General features: G+C 56.7%; 1 non-coding gene across 1 annotated transcript; it reads right to left on the reverse strand.

Moving 5' to 3' along the window:
• Nucleotides 1-2,134: 2,134 nt before the first annotated feature.
• Nucleotides 2,135-2,324, reverse strand: LOC120376329. The gene has a single exon (XR_005587215.1). It is a non-coding gene; the product is annotated as a U2 spliceosomal RNA (small nuclear RNA).
• Nucleotides 2,325-9,288: the final 6,964 nt, after the last annotated feature.

A 9,288-nucleotide genomic window follows, 5' to 3' on the forward strand; every position in this document is an offset into this window, starting at 1 on the left:
CGTGCCACCATGCTTGGGGTGGCGAAATGGCTAGAGCCGCCCCTGCCAAAGTACATTCATATTCCTCATCTGAGTCAGATGCCACCAACCGAAGATTGATTTTCCTGTCTAGTGGTTCAGGTTCTGTAGTGTTTGCATCAGAGTGTTGCTCTTTGAGGACTTGTGCAACATGTTTCACACCTCGTCCCTCTTGGATTTTGGAAGGCTCTTCAGATTCTTAAACCTTGGCTCGAGCGCTGTAGCTATCTCTAGAAATCTCATGTTATACCTGCTTTGCGTTTTGTCAAATTTGCAGTGAAAGTGTTCTTAAAGTGAACAACATGTGCTGGGGCATCACCCAAGACTGCCATAAAATGAAATATATGGCAGAATGCGGATAGAACCATGGAGCAGGGGACATACAGTTCTTCATCAAGGTCTTGAGTCACAAATTAACACTTTTTTTAAATGAGCGTTATCAGCATGGAGCATGTCCTCTGGAATGGTGTTGAAGTATGAAGGCATATGGATGTTAGCACATCTGGCACGTTAATACCTTGCAACTCTGGCTGCAAAAGTGCCACGAGAGAGCCTGTTCTCACTTTTAGGTGACGTATACAAGACACGGGCAGCATTATCTCCAGTAAGTGTAAACAAACTTGTTTGTCTTAGCGATTGGCTGAACAAGAAGTAGGACTGACTGGACTTGAAGTTTTACATTGTTTTCTTTTTGAGTGCACTTCTGCAACAACAACAACAAAAATCTACATATGCAAGTTGCACTTTAATGATAAAGAGATTGCACTACAGTACTTTATATTTTACAGTGTAAATATTTGTAATAAAACTATATATAGTGAGCACTGTACACTTCATATTCTATGTTGTAATTGAAATCAATATATTGAAAATGTAGAAAAACAAAAAAATAAATTTCAATCTGTGTGCAGGGAAAGAGCCTGGGGGGAATTGTGCTGTGAAATTATTTCCTGTTCTGACATGTTCCCAGTTGCCTTTTTTGCCCTAACAGGCTGCAGTGCAACATCCATGTTTTGCTCCAGCTCATTCCGTCCTCCCAGGGGCCGGGGAAGGGAAATGGCTGCAGTGGAGCCAGTTGAGGGAGGGATTAGCAGGGAGTTGCTGGCGGGTTCCCGTGGCGGGGAGAAAGGGCAGTAAATACATAGGGGGTGGGAACTTCCAGGAAGGTTGGTCTGGGTGGGAGAGGGCAGGAAATCCCCAGGGTGGGGGACAGGGTGTGACAAACCTGCTGGGATTTGTTTACTGTGAAGCTCCAGCATTTCTCAAATGTGGCCACCAGGGGCTTTTATTGTGGCCACAGCCTCCCGGGCTGTAATTGAGGGGGATTCGGGGGCAGCAAAGCAGCGGCTCATCCCCCTGACTGCCTGCAGAGGCTGGTCCCTACCCCCTTCCGGAGTCATAAACACGGCAGGAGCCAGCAACCAGCGGGAGTTCCCCTCCTCCCCACGTGCGGTGGGGCTCAGGCTTCAGGCTTCTGCTCTGGGATGGTGGGCGACAGGCTCAGTCAAGATACATGGAACATAGGCTGGGTGGGGAGAAGTCTGTGTAACTCATCCAGTTATTGATATACATGTGACCTTGAATATTGCCAATCTGTGTCCCCCCCCCAACCATCTCCCAAACAGACCCTCAGTCTGGAAAGCATTCAACCCTCATGTTGTTGAAAAAACTCACAGCAAACAGAAGAATCTCAAAGAATCCTGTGGCACCTTATAGACTAACAGATGTTTTGCAGCATGAGCTTTCGTGGGTGAATACTGCTTGCACTGCTTGCATCCGAAGAAGTGGGTATTCACCCACGAAAGCTCATGCTGCAAAACATCTGTTAGTCTATAAGGTGCCACTGGATTCTTTGCTGCTTCTACAGAACCAGACTAACACGGCTACCTCTCTGATAGAAGAATCTCAGCTTTTAAAACAATTTTCCAGCAAGACAAAGAAACTTACAGCTGTAGACTCAGAAAACACTCCCAAGGAATTTTAACAATACATTGTTATGAAGAACTTAAGTGCTAAAGAAACCTGATTTTCCAACTAATTTTAAAAAAATCTTCTCAAATCAGCATCTTTAGAGTGAATCTTATTCTGCTTTTTTAACCACACAATTCTCCCCAAAAGGAGAGGCACTGGTCCTGGAGACACTGCAATACCAGGTCAATGCATGGGGTGGTGAGAGCAAGCTCCTATTCCATCCCCTTGTTTCAAAAATCAATTTAATATACAGTCCTCACATAAAGGACCTATCAGATATTAAGCTGATAAGAACAGACACTACACTTATCTTAGCCAAAAGGCCAAGAAGCGATGCTGTTAGTCTCGGACGTTAGGCAGCTGCTCTTCCCCCACTTCTTTCTACTTCAGCACGAGGAGCACCCAGACACGCACCAAACACCATTCACGACACTTGATAACTAGGTAACTCGAAGTGATGATCTCTTCCCCGAAATGACTCCACTGGAAGAATTCAAAGCAAGAGCCCTTAACACACAATTCTGTTCAAAGACAGAGAAGTCTTTCACCCTCCTTCCTCTTGCTGGTTTCCCTGTACACGCCTAATTTGCATAAACCCACCCACTGACATGTGACTAACAATCTCTCACTGTTAACTCTTACAGCAAAACAGGCCAAAGAAAGCCTATGCAAGCGCTATACCGCAGCCCCACTGCTCTTTTCTGCTCCTTCTCAAACGTACACACAAGTGTTTTGCTCCATACCAGTCCAGTTTCTTGTCTAACCACTGCACACACATGGTATAACCCTACCCTGAGCTGATTCCCGACTTTTGCACTCAATACAGGAAAACGAGAATTGAGAGAGAAGCTGTGCAGGGAAGTCTTCCTCAACTTGCACTGCACTCCCCAAGGGCCTTTCGGGGTCTTCTGTGGACTTCAGGTTCCATTTGATTGCCAAGGTTTATGGTCTTATTAATTAGCCATCTCCTAATGCAAGGATGCTACATGACAGACTAAAGATCGATTTTCCAAAAGAGCTGAGAAACAGAACTAAAGCTGAGCACGAGGTGTTACATTTCCATGAGCATCCAGAATCTGACTGTGCCCTGGCAAGTTCAATGCTTCCGAAAGAAATCAGACAATAAGGAGCCCGTCAGGTCCCCCTGCTAGCACCCAGAACTAATCAATCTGCTGGGAAATAAGGAAAAGGTGATGAATAAAGAAGTCAGGAAATAACAAGGAAATGAAGAGGTTTGTCGAACGGGTTTCTGTCCGATATACCATCTTCTCAGCTACCAATCAAAGTTAAAGACCTAAAGTCGACCTATCGGCATAAGTACAGATGGTTGGATGGAAGTTAAAAGGAGCTGCTGTGGCAAGTGTTAGGAGCCCGCAAGCAGCATGCAGATCGTTTAAAAATGCTGCAATTAGAGGCTGCGACAAAGTTCCTCCTCTACCTAGGTGGGTCCTGCGCTTATTAGCAGATTTGCTCACCACAGTGATTTTCCCCTCTGGTGGAACCCACAGTCTGGGTCAACCCCTCCTGGGTCTGATCAGGAGTTGGGAGGTTTGAGGGGAACCCGGGCCTGCCCTCTACTCCGGGTTCCAGCCCAGGGCCCTGTGGATCGCAGCTGTCTATAGTGCCTCCTGTAACAGCTGCATGACAGCTACAACTCCCTGGGCTACTTCCCCACGGCCTCCTCCCAACACCTTCTTTATCCTCACCACAGGACCTTCCTCCTGGTGTCTGATAATACTTGTACTCCTCAGTCCTCCAGCAGCACAGCACAGCACAGCACAGCACAGCCACAGCCACAGCCTCAGCCTCAGCCTCAGCCTCAGCCTCTTGCTCCCAGCTCCTCACACGCACACCACAAACTGAAGTGACTCCTTTTTAAATCCAAGTGCCCTGAGTAGCCTGCCTTGATTGGCTGCAGGTGTCTAATCAGCCTGTCAGGGGTGCAGAAAGCCCCAGGGCGGGTGCAAGGAAGTTTTGGGCCCTAGGTGAAACTTCCACCTTGCACCCTCCCACCCAGATAACCGCGTCTGTCCGTTCCCCCACCCCCCGCAGCTAACTCAGCCCCCCACCCGGGGAGCCCCCCTGCAGCAACTACTCCCCCCGTGGCAGCTACCCCTGCCTGGGGAGACTTCCTCCCCACCCCACCCCCTGCCACGGCAGCTTACCCTGCCTGGGGAGACCTCCTGCGGACATGGGTGGCAAGTTTGTAGAAATTTTGGTGGTGCCCAGAACCCGCCCCCCAACTCTGCCCCCCCCAACTCTGCTCCCACCTGCCTAATGCTCTGGGAGGGGGCTCGGGAGGGGGAGGTCTGGGATGCAGATCCTGGGCTGGGAATTAGGGTGCAGGAGGGGTGCAGGCTTTGGGATGGAGTTTGGGTGCTGGGTGCAGGCTCTGGGCTGGGGCAGGGGGTGGGTGTGCAGGAGGGGGTGAAGGGTGCAGGCTTTGGGATGGAGTTTGGGGTTGGGACGGGGTATGTGGTACGGGGGAGGGGGTGCACCTTGTGGGGAGGGAGTTGGGGGATTGGAGGGAATACCGGGGGGAGGGCGGTGGGGCTGAGGATGAGGGATTCATGATGCAGGAGGGGACTCAGGGCTGGGGCAGAGGATTAGGGTGCGGGGGGATGAGGGCTCTGGCTGGGGCTGAGGATTAGGGTGCGGGGGGATGAGGGGTTCATCCTGCGGGGGGCTCAGGGCTGGGGCTGAGGATTAGGGTGCGGGGGATGAGAGGTTCATGCTGCGGGTGGGCTCAGGGCTGGGGCAGAGGATTAGGGTGCGGGGGGATGAGGGGTTCATGCTGCAGGGGGGCTCAGGGCTGGGGCAGAGGATTAGGGTGCAGGGGGCTGAGGGCTCTGGCTGGGGTTGAGGATTAGGGTGCAGGGGATGAGGGGTTCATGCTGCGGGGCGCTCAAGGCTGGGGCTGAGGATTAGGGTGCGGGGATGAGGGGTTCATGCTGCAGGGGCTCAGGGCTGGGGCTGAGGATTAGGGTGTGGGGGATGAGGGCTCATGCTGGGGGGCTCAGGGCTGGGGCAGAGTATTAGGGTGCGGGGGGAGGAGGGGTTCATGCTGCGGGGCTCAGGGCTGGGGCAGAGGATTAGGGTGTGGGGGATGAGGGGTTCATGCTGCGGGGCTCAGGGCTGGGGCAGAGGATTAGGGTGCAGGGGATGAGGGGTTCATGATGTGGGGTGCTCAGGGCTGGGGCAGAGGATTAGGGTGCAGGGGATGAGGGGTTCATGGTGCGGGGGGGCTCAGGGCTGGGGCAGAGGATTAGGGTGTGGGGGGATGAGGGGTTCATGCTGCAGGGGGCTCAGGGCTGGGGCAGAGGATTAGGGTGCAGGGAGATGAGGGGTTCAGGATGTGGGGGTGCTCAGGGCTGGGGCAGAGGATTAGGGTGTGGGGGGATGAGGGGTTCATGCTGCGCGGGGGGCTCAGGGCTGGGGCAGAGGATTAGGGTGCAGGGGGATGAGGGCTCTGGCTGGGGCTGAGGATTAGGGTGCGGGGGGATGAGGGGTTCATGCTGCGGGGGGCTCAGGGCTGGGGCAGAGGATTAGGGTGCGGGGGGATGAGGGCTCTGGCTGGGGATGAGGGTTTGGGGCATTGGGGAGGCTCAGGGCCGGGGGAGAGACCCAGCTCCAAATATTGCTGGAGCAGGGCCCCCAGCCCTGAATATTCCTGGAGCCCGGGCACCGCACACAGATATAACCTGCCGCCCCTGCCTGCGGAAGCTAAGGCTGCCTGGGGAGCCCGCCCCAGCTCACCTCGGCTCCACCCCCTCCACTGAGCACCCCGGCATGGCTCTAATTCTCCTCCCCGCCCAGGCTTGCGACGCCGATTGGAGGAGACTTAGAGCTGGGCTGTGTGCTCGGCGGAGGAGGCAGAGCGGAGGTGAGCTGGGATGGGGAGCGGTTCCCCTGTGCGCCCCCAATCCCCCATTACTGGGGACAGCCCTCCCCGCGCGCCCCCCCACCCAGCTCACCTCCGCTCCACCTCCTCGCCTGAGGGGGCTATTAGGCACCTCCAACCACTAGGCGGCCACCTAGTTTGCCCAAATGGTTGCACCGGCCCTGGTGTTCACAAGCATTGTGAAAACGTGCAATTCCCGCTCACACTGCACAGGGGCAGCAAAGCTCAGGGGTTCTCTGGAATCACACAATAATGCTGGCTTTCTTCCCACAGCACCTGGAGCTTTGCACAGTGAGACATGGGGGTGCTGCAGCCCCCGCCGCAGCCCTCGGTCCCGCACCTCTGCTTCTCTGCAGGGAACTTGTTATGCCACGAGGGGAGACTGTGCAGGAGACCTAGGCCCACGCGCTGAGCACTGCAGCTCCAGTGCTGTGTTCGGGATTCATTTCTGCTCTCTGATAAAACTGCCCCAGGCTCCTCTGGCCAACTAATATTCGTCCAGGCTCCCCGGCGCTGTTAGTTTCTGTCCAGAGCTCTCGCCAGCCCTGCCCCAGGAGAGCTGGGCGCTCGCCCTGCTCTAGGAGAGCCAGGCAGGCCCTGAGCACTAGACGGTGACCCTAGGCCAGTGGTGCCAGAACAATCTGTATAGTGGGGGGGGGGGGCTGAGCCACCGAACCAACTGTAACCCCTGGGTGTGATGGAAACCACATCAAGCCAGGGGCTGCTGCAGCCCCCCCAGTTCCAGCCCCTCTGCCCAGGCAGCTCCCCCAGCCTGACACACACACACAGCCCCTGCACCCGCCCCACCCCAGGTCTCCTCAGCCCAGAGGGGAGCCCCCCGGCTGAGTGGGGAATCAGAACCCCCCGAAATTACCCTGGGACCCGCATGATCTGCCTCCGCCCTGCCCTGCTCCGCATGTATTCGGAGTGAGTCAGTTTCCCTGTCCCAACATGTGTCCTGCCCTGTGTCTCTTCTCCTCCCCAGTTCCTTCCAAACCAGCCCCTTTCCTCTGCACCCCGGGCTGGGTCTCTGCCAACCCCCCTTCTCCCCTTCTGCCCCCAATGTCTCCCTGTCCCTACAGGTCTATAGGGCTGGATCCCTCCCTCCCCCCTTCTCCCCTCATTTCCTGCCTCTGGGGGTCTATGGAGATGGGTCTCTCCTCCCTCCATCCCCTCCCCTGCCCCCAATATCCCCCTGGGGCTCTGTGGGGCTGGGGCTCTGTCACTGCCTCCGTGCTCCCCCCTGCACAGCATGTCCTGGGAGTGACTCAGATTCCCTGGACCAACATTTCACTCCCCCCCCTCATGTCTCTTATCTCCCCCAGCTCCCTCCACCCCACCCCATTTCCCCTGCACCCCAGGCTGGGTCTCTGCCAACCCCCCTTCTCCCCTCCTGCCCCCAATATCTCCCTGCCCCTGCGGGTCTATGGGGCTGGGTCTCTCCCTCCCCCCTTCTCCCCCCATCCCCACATCCCTTCCCCCAATATCTCCCTGCCCCAGGCTGTCTATGGGGCTGGGTCTCTCCCTGAAGCCCCGCCCCCAGCGCGGGGCTCACAGACAATCCCCGCCCAGCGGCTGTGACGTGTACTGACGTAATCACTCCCCGCAGGCAACTCATTCACTTGAGACTAAAAGGACAGAAGGTGTCACGTGTCCATGGGCGGGGTTATGCAGATGAGCAGTGTCTGGCGGCAGGACGGGGAGCAGCGAGAGGAACCGAAGGAGCCCGGCGGAGAGAATTCTCTGCGTGTGGCCAGAATCCGGTGTGGGGAGTTCGTGCAGTGGGTGCCTGCGCCGGAGTCACTTCGGGGCAGTGATTGCCACTGAGCTACCTAGTGACCAAAGGCGTGTGAATGGGGTGTGGTGCCTGGCAGGGAGCAGCTCCTGGTGAGAAGGTGCCCCTCACTCCTGACCCGCAGCCCCTGCTATCCCAGTCCTGACCTGCAGACTCACAGCTATGCCGGTGCCCCTCACTCCCGACCCGCAGCCCCCACTATCCCAGTCCTGACCTCCAGAATCACAGCTCTTCTGGTGCCCCTCACTCCCGACCCGCAGCCCCTGCTATCCCAGTCCTGACCTCCAGACCCACAGCTCTGCCGGTGCCCCTCACTCCCGACCCGCAGCCCCTGCTATCCCAGTCCTGACCTCCAGACCCACAGCTCTGCCGGTGCCCCTCACTCCCGACCCGCAGCCCCTGCTATCCCAGTCCTGACTTCCAGACCCACAACTCTGCCGGTGCCCCTCACTCCCGACCCGCAGCCCCTGCTATCCAGTCCTGACCTCCAGACCCACAGCTCTGCTGGTGCCCCTCACTCCCGACCCGCAGCCCCTGCTATCCCAGTCCTGACCTCCAGCCTCACAGCTCTGTGGGTGCCCCTCACTCCCGACCTGCAGCCCCTGCTATCCCAGTCCTGACCTCCAGAATCACAGCTCTTCTGGTGCCCCTCACTCCCGACCTGCAGCCTTTGATATCCCAGTCCTGACCTGCAGAATCACAGCTCTGCTGGTGCCCATCAATACTCCCGACCAGCAGCCCCTGTTATCCCAGTCCTGACCTCAAGACTCTGCTAATGCCCCTCACTCCCGACCCGCAGCCCCTGCTATCCCAGTCCTGACCTGCTGTGATGGAGTAGGGGCTGTCTGTGTGGGAGTTGGGAGAGCCAGGGAGGATTTTAGGTGAGGGACAGGTATTCAGCCTGTACCATGAGCTAGGCGGGGGGAGGGGAGGTCAACACATTTGCCCGGGGAGCTAGACAAAGCCAGGGAGCCGGCTGGAGGGGGTTGGGTCAGTTTCGGTTTGGGGCTTGGGGGGGAGAGTTCAGGGAATCCTATGCTGGGATCCCTGCACCCTGAACCCCAGAAGGACTCGATTGATGGGGTCTTGGTTGTGCTGTAGCCTGTATTCCTGTTGTCCAATAAACCTTCTGTTTTACTGGCTGGCTGAGAGTCACTGTGAGTCCCAGGAAGAGGGGTGCAGAGTCGGACTCCCCCACACTCTGTGACAACTGGTGGCAGCGGCGGGACCTACTGCACCCCGTGGACGGCGCTTCCTGCAGTAAGTGACTGGGGAGCAGCAAAATGAAGGGGGAACTGATGGGGACCAGGTGGGCTGAAGAGACAGAGAGAGACAGTTTCAGGAGGCGATTAACCCCTGGGATTGTGTGACCAGAGAGAAGGACTTTGCAGTAACAGGGTCCCCCGGGGGAGTGCAGGAGCAGTCCCAGGGGCGGAGGACTCTGCAGCTCGATCCTGGCAGAGAGTTGGTGACCTGAAGAAGGGCTGGTGCACGAGGGGTCTCCCTGGAACCGGTGGGGAGCTGAGAGCACAGGCCGGCGAGGGGCCAGCAGGAAGATGTTTGCTAAGCACCTTAAGATCGACCTGGGGGAGCTGTGCAGGCA

Source organism: Mauremys reevesii, linkage group 12, assembly GCF_016161935.1.
Source record: "Mauremys reevesii isolate NIE-2019 linkage group 12, ASM1616193v1, whole genome shotgun sequence".
Lineage (NCBI taxonomy): Eukaryota > Metazoa > Chordata > Testudines > Geoemydidae > Mauremys > Mauremys reevesii.